General features: G+C 44.0%; 1 protein-coding gene across 2 annotated transcripts in view; it reads right to left on the minus strand.

Annotated features, from left to right (window-relative positions):
• Plac1 (placenta enriched 1) overlaps positions 1–15,548 on the minus strand; it is a 167,080-nt gene that overhangs the window by 34,769 nt on the left and 116,763 nt on the right. Inside the window, exon 1 of one of the 2 annotated variants that reach the window (XM_021188567.1) lies at positions 8,247–8,367. The exons of the other annotated variant lie outside the window; for it this stretch is intronic. The gene's annotated coding sequence lies outside the window, so the exon portion shown is untranslated. Of the gene's footprint in view, positions 1–8,246; positions 8,368–15,548 lie in introns of those variants that run through there. 2 annotated transcript variants of the gene reach the window in all.

The following is a 15,548-nucleotide window of genomic DNA, read 5'->3' on the forward strand; positions in this document are numbered from 1 at the left end:
GGAACTCACTCTGTAGACCAGGCTGGCCTCGAACTCAGAAATCCGCCTGCCTCTGCCTCCCGAGTGCTGGGATTAAAGGTGTGCGCCACCACGCCCGGCTCAGCCCAAGGTTCTTATTTCAATTTTTCAGCATCTCTCTTTTTTTTTTCTTTCTAAATGTCTTGTCCAAGTTGCTGAATTAATTTTCTAAGTCTTGGATGAACTTCCTACCCCACTGTTTTGTTTGTTGAAATAGGATCTCACGTAGCCCAGTCTAGCCTCCAAATATCTATGTAGCTCAGGTTGACCATGAACACTAAATGTTCTTCCCTTCATCCTCCAAGTGCTGGAATTATAAAAGTTAGCTACCACACCTGTTGTTGAGTAAGTTGCCTTATTTTTCATATATCTTGTGTTTCTTTGTTGAGATTTGTGTATCTACTAAGATGGCTGGTTCTTCTGGTTTCCGATGAAGAATAATCTTCTTTGGAGGGCTCAACCCCAGTACCATTCAGAGAGGGGAATTCAAGCTACCCCACTAGCAACACAATCAAAACAAACCAGAGATAGAATTACTGTAAAACTGACTAAAGATAAACACTCTAGAACTAAAAATCTTCCAAAGAAAAGTAGCACAAAAAGCAGAGTGAAAAAAAAAATAGAGTGTACTCTACAGCCATGGTACCCTGTATTAGCCCAGGCTCATCTGATCACAAAAACTACAAATGTTTATAGTAGTATTAGTAGTAATAATAATAATAATAATAATAATAATAATACAGAAGGGCATCAGGAAACTGGAAAAAGAAGCAAGGTTAATAAAGATAAAATGTATGAGTAAAATTAGACAAGTGTAAAGCTGAGGCCAGAGCATCACAATTTTGAAGCTAGTTTGAACTGCACAGTAACTTCCACCTAAACTTTACTTCACAGCAAGAGCCTGTCTCAATTTTTGTACCAAAAAACCCAAAAAATAGAACAATAAACAACCAAATAAAAACAAAAATAAACACAAACCAAAAACAAGATAAAAATAGAAGCAGGAATAAAGAATGAACATAAAAGACTTTTAAAATAAAGTAAACTAAAACTCACTAAAATAGGAATGAGTGAAGACGAGAAAGAGAAGACAACAGAGGATTGGAGAAGCTTCTTTCTGCTTTTGCTAATGGACAGGACAGGGATGGGGTGTGGTAGGTCATAGCTAAATTCTATCATAGTTCTCCATTCCCAGTGTATAGGATGTGGCTACCACGGTCTGTTTTATTTTATTTATTTTATTTTGAGACAGGGTTTCTTGTAGCCCAGGCTGTCCTTGAACCTTCTATGTAACTGAGAATGACGTTGCACTTCTGATCCTCCTGCCTCTGCCTCCTAGTGCAGAGATTACATATCACTACACCTGCTTTACGTGGTTCTGAGATGAAATCTAGGGCTTGATACATGCTAGGCAAACATCCCACCAATTGATCTGCATCCCCAGACCCTTATTACTTGCATCCCTTTAGAAACTTCACTTCTTTGTGTATGTGGGGCCACTGGTGGTGTCAAGGAGTTCTGTAGCTTGTGGGCTTTGTCCAGGTTCCCACTTGTTCCAGAGACCAATACCCCAGCCCAGGAGTTTTGCACTAGATATGGAGTCTTGAGGGAACCCAGTCTGGTACCTGTGGGTCCCAGAGATTTCTGAGTTTGTCTGCCAGGAAACCAGCTTGTAGGTGGAAAAGCCTGGAGAACTTTCAAACAATCCACAGCAGGGAAAGCAGTTCTAGAGGACAATCCACCTCCCATGGGCTCAGAGTTCCCAGACTGTGCAGGCATCATCATCTCTCCCTAGAGGCCAGAGCCTCCTACCGCCTAAACCTCGCAGTGTGTTTACACTCAGCCCTCTCCATCTCTATGACTACCCACTCTGGGCTATTTCCTACCCAGACACTATACTTTGGCAGATTTCCTGATTTGTGATTGTTCCTTGATTTCAGTTCCCCAGAGTAGTTCAGTCTCAAACAATAGGCCCTCTCTCAAGATGGTGTCTGATTACAATTCTCTGAGTGGCAAAAATGGATTTGGAATATATCACCATGCCTGGCCATGAGAAATAGATAAATGTTAGCAGTTTACATATTTGCCTCTTTAACACAGAAATGGTAGATTGTTCTCATGTGTATGAATTCACACACATGCGCATGTGTACACTCACATATACATGTGAATTTCCATGTATTTAGAGGCCAGGTGTTGATGTTGGACATCTTCCTTGTCAACCATGTTCCATTTTGTTTTTTTGAGACAAGTTTTCTCACTGAATGTGCCCCTCACCAATTTAGCAAGACTGGCTGACCAGCAAGCTTCAGGGAACCCACTGCCTCTACCTCTCTGCCTCTCCAGTTCTAAACTACTGGTGTACACTACACTTTTAAAACATATAGATGGTAGAGCTCTAACCTCAGCTCGTCATGCTTATGTGGCAAGGACTTCAGTGACAGAGCCACCTCCACCACCCTTGGTTATTCATATTTGACGTTCATTCCTTCTAAAATCTCCCATCTGCCATGGTTTTTCGAAGGTTCTAGTATCATCATGAAGCTTTTCAGAAGCTAAGAGAGAAGACTTTTTCTCAGCCCCAAATTTATGCTCTAACATCAAGCTTCCTTAGGAACCTTTGCCAACATAACAGCTCACTTCTGACACCTTTGCCATGTACTCTGTTCCTTAGCCACACAATCAAGACAAGAACATTTTGCATAGGGCAATTTAGTAATCCCGTCAGGTCCCATGGATCCAGAGCTAGCTGGGATGCTAGGTTGAGCCAGCAGGGAGGAGAGTGGTAGGCTTGAGTTTGTCAGTCAACATGACATGATTGCAGTAACCCTGGATTCACAAAGTCACAATTTCTATGGAATGATTCACGTTGAGATGGCAGATACCACTTAAGCATTCAAAAATGGTTACTATTTTATCTTTATGCCAAATTATTTTATACATCCATAGAAGTTCTGTTCTTGAATAATATTTAGGCAAATAGTTTCAAGGAAACCGTCACCTATAAGGAAGTAAACTGCACAGCAGGTGAGATGGCTCAGAGGGTAAAAGGTCTTGATGCGAAGCCTGATTCCATACAAGGAAATGTGCACTGTCCACCCTAACTTCTGTTAACCCTGAAGCTACAAAGGCAAGTAAGTCAAAGGCAACCTAGTCAGCTTTGCATTTCCCAGAACCCTGGGAAGGAGAAAAGGAAGTCCCACAAACTGTCCTTTGACCTCCATGTGCACAGGCACGGAAGTGCCTCCATATACAGGCATGTGCACACATGGACACAGAAGTGAGTATAAATGAAAAGAAAGTAAAACCTAATTTGCATGAATTTATTTTTAAAAGGAACAAATTAAAGAATGTTAGAAGTATCTTGTTTAAAAGACAGTAGATGCCAAATGTCTACTAACTTTGGCTTCTTTATGTATAAAATGCAAATCACACACACACACACACACACACACACACATACACACACATACTTACAATGATATGATTGTCTGTTTACAAACCCAAGACATACTTGGTATGGTAGCAGACACCCACAATGCCAGTGCTCAAGAAGCTGAGGTAGGAGCACCATGTGATACACAGTGAGATCATGTCTTAGAGAACAAAATGAAATAGAGTTGGTTGTGCTGGTACATATCAGTAGGGTATGCTGAATAGGTAGAGGGAAGAGGATCATGAATTGGAGGCCAGCCTAGGCTACATAGCTATGGAGATGGCTCAGTGGGTAAACGTCTTGTTGCATAAGCATGAGGATAGAAGCTCAGATTCTACCACTCACATTAAAACCCAAAGCTATAGTAATCCACCTATAATCCCAGTGATTAGGAGGTGTGGAGGCAGGGCATCTCCAGAGTGAACTGCCTAGCTAGCTCTTGCTGAGCTCCAGGGTCAGCAAGAGATTCTCCCTCAGTAAATAAACTGGTGAGTGACTGAGGAAAGACATTTGACACCTACCTCTGGTCTCCACATGCATATACCCTGATATGCACCCTACACACACACACACACACACACACACACACACACACACACACGAAACAATGGAAAGAAAAATAAATTAGCATTTTGGTTTTAACCCCAGGGATGCTAAACAGAGTCATTTGTATAAAAGGAGGTGTATCTATCTACACAGAAACATACTAGGAAATGTACGTTGTCCACCCTAGTCTCTGTTAGCTCTCAAGCCACATGGCTCTATTCATCTAGCAAAGAAACAAAGTCATTTTTATATTCCTTTAACGTTTGTACAAATAAAATCTTGCAATCAGCATGAATGTGTGGCACCTTTGCCCTGTCATGTTCCCAAGCTAGAGAAGCAGTTCCCATGTGGACTGTAGGCTCTGTGGGTAACCTTCAATGGTCAAGTGTGTACTTCCCTTTCAAACTCACCCTGGGTCCTGCCTTCCTATTAGCAATCTGCAGTCAGAGTGCAAGGGGATTCAGTTGGGCATGGGCCTCTCCAGCACAGAAAGGAGGGTGAAATCTTGCTTTGGAGTGTCACAGGAACCTCCATACAAAGCCACCTTGTTCTTATTTCCAAGGGAAATGTTCCACATTGAGAAAGAAACACTTAGCAGAAGCCAGGGAACCAAGCTTCTTCTGCTTCTACCCTTTTCACTCGGGAATGGGGACTCTCCATTTCACAAGCCAGGATCACGACCTGTGTGGGTTGGGAAGTGGCTTTTCACAAGACCTGGGACACCAAGTAGAACCCCAAACAGAGACTGAAGAGGGAACCTGGGAAGTGTTCCTTTACACTATAAGGCCTCTCTAAGACACAGGCAGTGACTCATTCACCAGTGAGGGTAGTTTCTAGACCAAAGAGCCCTTGGTGAACCCTTTGGGGAAGAACTAGTTTTTGCAAAGTTGAAAAAAAGTCTCCTGGGTCAGTGAGATGGCTCAGTGTGTTAGGATACTTGACACCAAGCCTGAAAACTAGGGCTTCATCCCCAGACCTCACATGGTGGACGGAGAGAATTGGCTTTTACTAGTTATCCTCGGACTTGTACATGTGGGCTGTGGTATGCATACTTCCCCCCACTGCAAAACAAATTAAATGTACCAATAAAATAATATCTAAGCCTCTCTTTTCTGCTTCTTGGGGATGCAGTTTCTCCCACCTGGTTTCCTTAACGCAGAGTAAAAGGCTTCTGCACGGAAAGGGGGCACCAGTTATGTAGGTGAGAAGGCAAGCCCCTTAAAGGACTTGCTTCTTACAGGGAAGTAAATTTGCATGACTCCAGGCAAAGGTTCCAGAAACCAGCTACCTCTTTCCTCATTCCACTTGCCTTTCACACTCTGACCACTGACACCCAAAAGAGAAGGAATGGAGTTGGAGAGGCCACGTGAGAACTAGGGAGGTGAATCTGGACGTGAGATCCAAAACTCATTAGGAGGCTAAGAGCAAGCTGCTTTCCCTGCCTAGTTTCCTGCTAGAAGTTTGAGGATTTGAATTCTTGCACTTTGGTATTTAATCAACTTTGAGTTGATTTTGTGTGTGTGTATGATGCAAGATAATGGTCCCATTTGATTCTAGTCAAATGGCTAGTCACCTTTCACAGAATCACTTACTGAACAGGCTATCACTACCCATCGTATCTATGTCTTACAGTAACATTTTATAATTTTCACGGATAGATCTCTCACTTCCTTGGTACGTGTCTTCTAACACAGGTTCCCTGCTTCCCTCACATGGCTGTTTGATTTGAGGATCGAGTAGCAGCAGTGTAGGAACCCTTTTGGACATACATAGTGGGTAAAGCACCCATGAGAGGTTTTGAGCTGATTTGACCAATCCAATTGTTCTGGTCTTCTATAAACACAGCCTAAATCCCCACATGGTAGAACTTCTGGGTTTAGGGGTTAAACAGCAGTCCCACTGGAGCGGAGTACAATTGAGCAGGCCAGACTCCATAGTTTGCTAATGTGACAAAGGTCTAACCGTTTCTGTTCTCATGCTCATGAGCATGGTCCCAGACCAGGAAGGTAACTCCCAAGCAGATGTAGCTATCACCTCAGAGAAAAAGCTTTGGGCCTTAGTGATTTGCCTACGTCAGAAAGATACTATTGGCGCCTGTAGCATTATCTCACTTATTAACTCCACAGCAACCCTGTTATTATCCCTATCTGTCAGATGAAGAAATTGAGGTTTCAAGAGATTAAGTCACTTGCCCCAGGTCACACAGCTGTGTGCTTCTAAAGTTCAGTCTTAGTAATAAAGGTCTGCCTTAGAAAGGACATCTGGTGTTGGGAGCCAAGGACTTCAATATTTTTTTTTTTATCTAATTCCTCATTCCAGTCTGCCTGGATCATCGGACTCCTAGGAGCCGGGTTCTAACCCTCTCTGACCTCCGAGTCAGTCCCTTTACTAATGGAAGCATGGCTATCACTGTACAAAAGAGACAAGGGAAGAACAGGGTTCTTGCCCAGGTACAGGGACAGCAGAAGGAAGTGAAGCAGCCCTTGCGATAGAGAGAAACAAGGCTGTCATCTAAATAAATAGCAACTGATTCATAAACACAATTCCACTTCGACTCCTTTTAAGACAATGGTTATTAACCTTTTTTTCCTGTTGGAGGAGGAGCAGCGAACCACAAACCCCCAATTTTGCACATAGTCTCAGAGAAATTTATTGAGCTTCTTGTATGCTATCCAAGAGTAACAGACCCCAGGTTAAGAACTCCTGCTTTAAATGAACTCATTTCTATGTCTTAAAATGTAATAAATCAGAAAACAATGACTTTTAAATAACAAGGCAACCTAGGGCACAAACTGCAGGCTTTGCTTTATCAAGCTTTTGTTTTAGATGTCCAACGGCTTGCATGAGCTACATATATGTTCACATCTCCTATTCCTCTAATTCTCTGTGAAAGACATACATGACCACTCTAAGGACTGGCCAGAAGACAGAAAGAGAACCTGTAGGGCGGAAGTACATTTCTTTTTTTACTAGGGGTTGGGCAGCCACTTAGTAGACAGTAATGACTTCATTGGATGGAGACTGGGTTATGTGACTTTAATAGACCAAGCGAGCATCTGAGGGCAAATGCTCTCATCCCTGTGTAAAAGCAGTAAAGAAGGGAACACAAATGTGTCCCTACTAAGCAATCCCTGACTTCATAAGAGGCCAGGGACTGTGCTCACTCACCTATCTTTGTAGTTAGCCTTCTTAAATTAGCCAGCCCATGTTATTCCAAATAGCAACCATTAGTTCCTTGCCCTGTAGAGGCCCCATTGTTTTTTTTTACACAATTATTAGATAATCCAACCCAAGCCATTCCGAGACCATTTCCCCTGGCCTCTTGCATTGTGAGTAGACAAGCTCTTACTGTAATCATTACTAGAATTGGTATTTACCACCTGATATTTCTTCTCCTAATCTCCTTCCAGTGTTTAAGTTGTCACAGAAACACTCACAAAACATAGATCGTATACAAATGTTCTAGAGCACTTTCTTCTTTACAGATTTTTACTTGAAAGAAAGAAGACTCTGCGGTATGGTGGAAAGCACACTGGACGCAGGGCCCTTGGTCCACCACACACCGCACCACAACTCTCTGAGCCTCGTTTGCCAGTATTAGACAGTTGCTTAAAGCTGAGCACGTAAAGTCCCATTTCCACGAGCTCGGGAAACTGAGGCAGGACCACGAGCTCCACGGTGAGTGCTAGGTCCTCCTGGATAGCCCCATGAGACCCTGTATCAATCCCCCTGCTGGAAAGGACACTTACAGTTTCTCTTTCGGACAGGTGCCACGGAAGACTCACCCAAGGGAGCGAACCCACAGATCATGTATCAACCAGTAAGCTTTAGAACACGTGCGAACTCACTATTTCACCTAAGCTTCACCCAGTCCCAGGGGCCACACAAATCCTCATTGTTCTGTCATGTATTCATTTACTCTCTTGCTCCCTCTCCCTCTTGCTTACTCAGGGAGAAAAAAAAACCATCCCAAAACCAAACCCCATGCATCAAGGCCATATTATTTATTACCAGGTACTGGAAGCAGCTTGTGAACATTTTCTATTGTGTGTACAGAGTTAGAAGCAGACTTAAAGAACACTCCAAAGCATATACTGCTGCTTTGCAAGGAACTAGACTTCTCCCCATCTCCTTTCTTTCCCCTCTCCTTTCTCTCTTCTCCTCCCCAGGCTACTTTTTTATTGCTCCATGTTGCTTGTCCCCAAAACACGCCCCACCCCCATTGAAATAAGAAGTCGTTACTCACTTAAAAAAAGAAATCTTTGGCTCTCTGAGAATTCTGAGGCTGTTAGTCCTGTTCTCTCCGTGTGGAGCACGAGGGAAGGGCTAGCGAGAAGATGAGGCAGGTCCCTTAGCCTTGAATCTTCGATTCCTGAACTCTTCCAGTTCTATATATGCCTTCCAGGAGTATGCTCGCCCTCTCCCTTTTCCCGCCCCCTTTGCTAACTCTCAAGCTGCAAGGCGAACCTGTGGCGCCCAAATGCACCAGGTGTCTCCAACTTCCTAATTGAGCAAGGCAGGCTCCCTCTCAGCCAAGAGTCTTGAAATATTTATCCAAATTTTGGGCTCACTGGATTAATGCCTTAAGCTGGTGAGCAATCCCACTGAAGGTCAATGTTCCTGTCCTAAAGTTGTCCAATGTCTGTGTGGTATTCAGACCTGAACATTGATAACTTCACTCCAGGTTGCGAATCCCCAGAGTGCACCCTGGAGAGAGAAGCCAGCTGACATTGTTTGCAGATCGCTCAGCGTAATGATTCAAGGTGGGCTCAGAACTGCAACTGCCTTGAGATAAAGCAGATCAGCTCCAGTTCACCCCTGGGGGGGAAAGGCCTCTGAGCAGGCGATTGTGCAAAGCCCCTGCAGTCAGGGGAGACATCCGCTCCTCCTCTGCCTTGGGCTCTACCAGTTGGCAGATGGAGCCCTGTGCAAATGCTGGCCAGACCAAAATGGTGCCGAGAAAGTCACGAGATTGTTTAGAAAGAAGGAAACATCTGCAAATGCTGCCTCGGTGCAGCGCAGGCACAGCCTGCTGCTTTTCCTCACAGGCCCACGGTGGGCTAGCTCCTGACTGACCAGAAAGGTTCCCTGAAACAAATGCATCTGAAAGATATTCTCCATCCCCCCACAGGAAATTCTTGTGTTTAGTCATCCTTACTACATGGGCTGAGTCAGCACGCTGGGCTTTAACCACAGCTGCTTTCAAATGGTAAGTTAAGAAGACCGGTTAGTTGAGTGAGGAGTACTTTGGCTGAACCGCTTTGACAGCCGGAGTTCCCAAATCGGACGGCTAAACTAGAGGAATTGCAATTTGGGCACCGCACACTACCTTTCCAGTCCTTCTGGGTGGGCCTCAATTACTTTTTAGTATGTTTGTACTACAGAGCGTTCCAAAATGAGTAGAGACAGTGGTCTGTGTACCTTTAAGAGACCACTATGGTGCTGCGGTGTGATCTTTGGCTTAGTCTTTAAATCCTGGCTTTGTCAATAATTTGCTATAGGACGATAGGGCAATTGTCCCCTCTCTCCAGGTTTTAGATTCACATCTTTAAATCGGAGGCCTGGATAAGATCATTTCTAAAGGTTCTTCCTGCTCTGGTGGCCATCTGTGTGGGACAGATGGCTAGCTACTCTTTCCCCCAGTTTACCTAGGAAACCACTGCAGAACCGGTTTGGGGAATCTCCCTCAGCATTTTCCCCACCTGTGTCGAAACATCTTCCCTGGGTCTGACCATGGTCTTTTTTTCCCCCAACCTCCCTAGACAGGGAGAACCCCCAGGGAACGTTCTTTTCTAGAAACTACTTCTGTGACTAAGAGTTTCAAGTCTGCATTCTGTTAAATCCTCTGCAAATGTGGGAGACAAATACTTATGGCTCAGGTTTCAATGGCCACACTTTCTCCCCTCATTTGAGAATTTTCTGTTCTTTTGGTCACTGGCACTGACTCACAGACTTAATGTCAGCTCACGGGGAGAAGGAAACTTACGTATTCCAGAAGCACACACATGTTGTCTTCGACTACAGAGTTGTCCAAGGCCACTGAGAATCTTTTTTTAAAGATTTATTATTTATTATATGTAAGTACACTGTAGTTGTCTTCAGACACTCCAGAAGGAGTCAGATCTCATTACGGATGGTTGTGAGCCACCATGTGGTTGCTGGGATTTGAACTCAGGACCTTCGGAAGAGCAGTCAGAGCTCTTAACCACTGAGCCATCTCTCTAGTCCAGCCACTGAGAATCTTAGACACACAAAAAGGGTACAAACCTGGGTAATATAACCCTACAAATTCCGGTGTCCATCTCTGGACACAGGTGTCCGTCTTTGGACAAGGGTCAAAATAAGAGACACTAGCGGAACATTTACTGGATGTGCATCAGACAATGTTGACTTGCTCCTCTGATATTTAACCCCACTACTCTACTGTGCTATGACTATTTCCTATTTTACAGACTCGGAAACTGAGGGGTATAGGGTGGTAAATGAACTTCCTCTAGGTGAGACAGGTAGTAAATGGAGGACCTGGAGTCACGCTCTAGATCAGCTGACTCCTGGATGTGTGCTGTCATCTATCTCTGTCTCTGAGCAGGTCAGCATTCTGGCTTGAGTGAAGATGGTGCTGACGAGGTTGTCTGCCCCACCTGGCTCTCTTGTCCAGATCTGGTGCCTACCTTTATTTCTATGGCATTCTAGACCTCTTCCACAGAGAAGAAAAAAAAAGCCCCCCCCCCCCGCTGATCTGCAACGTGTTCACTTTATGGTCCTGGAATGAGTCGTGTTTTCCTCTTAAAAGGGAAACACAGAAAAAAGACATTATATAAAATAGCTTTCCCTGGAGCTAAGAAACTATTGAAAACTTAGCTACATCCCTCTTTGATGGTAAGTCTATTAGATTAGTCAAACGTCAGAGTTTAGGGAGAATTGATAACTTGTGTAGTGCCAGTGCTTCTCAGGATGGATGAGGGAACTGAAGCTGAGACAGTGGTCCAGTTACCAGATACCAGATACCCGGGCCAATAATCTGCCTCTATCGTTTCTCTGTATTCCAAAGAAAGCAGAAAACGAAAATTTACAGCTAGCTCAAAGCAAGGAGAGGAAGAACCTAATTTCTACTCTGCCTGTGGCAGTCTTCCAATTCTTAGACACTCATGAAGTAAAGACCAGAAGACAATCATTTCAGCTGTGAGACAGTTTTAAGCGGGTCCTTTTCTGGGGGAAGGGTGCCCTGTCCTCCAGTTGCTCCAATTGTTTGTTCTCTGTATCAGAGACTGTGGGTTGAGAGGGCACTTGAAAGATGGTGAAAGGGAGGGAAATGATAGAGCTGGCTACTTGGTAATTCCCTCACAAGTTAACCTTACAAGGGAGTCTGGAAGAAAGAGTTCCACATATAAGAGCCACACGTTCCAGTAGGCTGTTCCTGAGGTCATACATAAGAGAGAGGCAGAAACATAGGCTTTCAAAAGTAGTGACAGAGCAACCAACTGTCTGTGCCTCTGTGCACCATATGTATGCTGTGCCCTCAAAAGCCAGAGGAGAGTATTGGATCCTCTGCAACCGGAGTTAGGCACCATGTGGGTACTGGGAACTGAACTCAGGTCCTCTGGAAGAACAGTCAGTGATCTTAATCTCTGAGCCATCTCTCAAGGCCTCTTAGGCTTGGGTTTTGTTTTGTTTGGTTTGGTTTGGTTTTCACAGCAGGTCTGCTTACCTAATGGATCACACCCAACCACACAAATGATTGGGGAAAGCCACCTCCATTTAAAGACAAGTTGTTCAAAAATTGGCCTGATGACTGTCATCTAAAGATCATTCCCAAAGCTTACTTGATGAAAGCTGAGGAGAGTCATCTTCCTTTTTAATTTTGAGCATGCAGATGTCATCAAAATACTTTCAAGCCAACGGCTCATAAAATAGCAATATAAATTTTCACTAATCCCAATATAGAAGTCAATATGGAAAAACTAAAAGACAGACCTGGGGCTTTGTTTTTGGTTGAAGCCTCCCAGGAACTGGCCCGAAGGCACAGGAGCTTAATGGCTGTTTTCAAAGAAAACTAGCAGATCATCCACACTCTCTAGTGTCAACCGGCAATGTATTTTCCATCTCTTCCTCCTAAGTGCCAAACAAATTGCCAGAATATAAAACTAAAAGGTACCCAATTGTAGAGCCTGCCTGATATGCCTACTAAGTGATCTGATACATGCAGAAAACCTTATTAAGTGCCATGGCTCCCTGCTGAAATGATAGGAAGACTTGAATGGATCATTGAAACAGCCACGTTGTATTTTGGAGCTGAGGCTATCGCTGCCTACCAACTTTCCCATGTTGAAAGAATGTCGACCACACACCCTCTTAGAAGCAAATGAACTCTTTGCTTTATAGGATGGTTGAAGTCTGATTACCTCTCATAATCAACCAACCTTTTAATTCATCCCAGGTTGCAGCTACGTTCCCAAACCATGGGAGCAGTTTAGTTTAGTAGGCAAGACCAAGGTGAGAGAAAGATAGAGGTATTTATGGGTGGGGGTGTGGTACACTGAATTGCCTTGGAAGAATTTTCTAGGTAGTCAGTACTTCTAAGCTGAAAAAAAAATCTGCTTTTGTAGTGTTAGGGGATGACATTTCACTGCAAAAATAAATGATTTGGTCATTACCATTTCATGGTTGCTGGCAACCACACTTCTCTGCTTTCTAACAATTTCCATTTTAGGCACTGACAAACCCTTCAAAGCGGTTCAGCCAAATATCCACCCAAAGTTGCGTATTTGGCAGTTTCACAGGGAGAAATCTGGGGCCTCTGGGTGAAAAAAAAATTGCCAAAAGGGCTCCCTCCTCCTTTGTTAATTGTTAACAAACAGATCGCCATGTACAGTCACATGGGCAGCTACGTGGGAAAGAAAGGAAAACACAAAAACAAAAACGGAAGTTGTTGGCAGTGGCTGCTTCCTTGGCTCCAGCTCTTGCTCTTGGTTTCCACTGCTGCCTGTATTTTTCCCAAAGTTGGGTGCTGCCTCAACTGGGAACTTAAGCAATGCAGGCCCAGCTCTCGGCAGGTAGGCATCCCTCGCAAATACAATGCTATGAGTGGGAGTAGGCATCACAGAGGAACAAGAGTCTCTGAGGCATTCTGAGTTTGTTGGAAGCTAATCTTAGCCAACTGGCTGAACCTACAAGCAGGCATTCACCATGAATCCTCTCTGGCAAACAGCCAAGTTGACTTCTGGAACCGACTTGGGACCGTGGCCCCTGAGGAATCACAAAGCCCAGAGCACTTTGGTTTGCCAGTAAGAAGGTAGAAAAGAACCTCCTTCCTGCTTGACCTGTAGCATCAACAGCCATGCTCAGAGACAGTTCACATCCATAGTTTCCTCAGTCTTAGAGGCTAGAATGAACAATCCCCTTCTCTTCAGCCAGAATTCATCCATCCTGACCCCGCACGCAGCTCAGGCCCTACTTATGCATGTTCTTTTCTGCAAGACCTTCCTTCCTTCCTTCCTTCCCTCCTTCCTTTCATTCATTCTTTCTCCTCTTCTCCTTCTCCTCCTCCTCCTCCTCCTCCTCTTCCCCCTTCTTCTTCTTCCTTTTCTTCTTCCTCCTTTTCTTCTTCTTCCTTTTCTTCTTGCTCCTCCTCCTTGTCCTCCTCGTCCTCGTCCTCCTCGTCCTCCTCCTCCTCTTTTTTTTTTGTTTGACGCATAGGCCTCTCTACCATTAGTTATTAAATCCAGCTTTCCACATCCATAGTTCTGCATCTATGGGTTCAGACAACCGAAGATTGCAAGTGTTTTCTAAAAAGTTGCGTCTGTGCTGAACATGTCCAGCCACCCCACCCCTGCTCCTCACTGCCTAAATGATATAATACAACAACTATTCATATGAAATTTACAGTGAATTAGGCATCATAAATAATCTGGAGATTATATAACGTACCCAGATGATGTGAAGGTTATATACAATGACTATAACATTTTATACAAGGGATTTCAGCATGTAACCATGGGGGCATTGTGGAACCAATTCCCAGCAGATGACACTGAGTATTTGTGTGATTGCTTTCCAGTCAGCTCTCCTATGAGGCTTACTGCACAGGGATGCTTTTCTTTTATTCAGTACTATATGGCTTGTTCCTACCACAGTGCCTGCCACACAGTAGATTCTCCATAAATATTTGTTACATGAGAGAGTAAGATGCTAGTACCATTCTTTGGAAGCTTAAAGCCAGCCTATTGTTTCTAATTGTAGGTTCAATCTCCGAAAGCTTTTTGTGTTTGACCCTGGTGCATCCTGTCTGGGACAGGCAGTTGATCCCAACTGTCTCCAAACTCGGTCACCCTGGTTCTCCCTTTTCACTTGTTTCATGATGCCCATGATCTAGGCATCAGCACCAGAAAGCTTTACTGGCTAGAGGCCATTGCTGTTGAGGATATGCCAAGTAGTGGCTTTAGCTGCAGCATTCTGAGGTATCGCCACTTTATTATATTTAATACTCAAATTTATCTTCCCTTCCCTTTGGGGGCTATTTTTCAAAAGTTAGTTGGATTCCCTGCCTAAACAATATAGGCAGCCTTCTCAACCACAAAGAAAGCCAAGTTGTTGTTATAGCTGAAAATCGCCCTAATTTCTGTTTGTCAGCTTTCCTCCAGGAACCCCTCAAAAAGCTGTCTGTTCTATTAAATGACAGCCATAGCCATCCAGCTGCTCAGAATGTCAGCAGAGGTCCTTTGCCCTAAAATGAAGTAATGAAGAGGGATGAGGTAGCAGATCGCCAGCAATTGAGAAAGGCTCCCAAAGGGTTACCACACCGTCTGCTCTCCCTTCTTGTCATTAGTTTCAACGAAACTGGCATGTGGTGGGAACGAAGATAGGAAGGGCCTCCTGCTTTTAGATTACATTTCTGAATGGTGATAAACCCAGCTATTTCTGCTATTCTTTCATATTACCAGAGGGGTTTTTCCCTATCCCAAATTAAAAAAAAATCCATTATGAAGTACCCTCCCCTCCACTAAAGTTTACTAGTATTTAAAACGTTTTGAAGCTGGGTGGTGCTAGCCCATACCTTTAGTCCCAGCAGAAGCAGGCAAATCTCTGTGAGTTCTAGGCCAGCCTGGCCAGAGTGACTTCCAGGACAGCCAGGACTACACAGAGACACCCTGTTTTCCTGTTTTGAAAAAAAAAAAAAAACAAAAAACAAAGAAAGAAAGATACCCCCCACCCCCGCCATTTCTCTAGGATTGGGTCCTAGAACCAAGTAGCCAAGGTTGGCCTCAAACCCACTGTATAGGAGAGAATGACTTTGAAATTCTGATCTTCCTGCTTCCAGCTTTTGATGGAATGATTTTATACAATTTGGAGATTTAACCCAGGACTTTCATGTATGATCGGCAAGTACTCTACTAGTTAAGCTACATTTCTAGTCCTTAAGTTAGGTTTCAGCCTAGATATGTCACTTCTGGGGCTTGGTCCTATGTACGGCGTATCACCCCACAACCCCAAGATGTGCATCTCAGGTGTTCACCAAAACAGTATTGATAAAATGGCGCAACCCTAGAAT

The sequence above is a fragment of the Mus pahari genome, chromosome X (assembly GCF_900095145.1).
Source record: "Mus pahari chromosome X, PAHARI_EIJ_v1.1, whole genome shotgun sequence".
In the NCBI taxonomy this organism is placed as follows: Eukaryota; Metazoa; Chordata; class Mammalia; order Rodentia; family Muridae; genus Mus; species Mus pahari.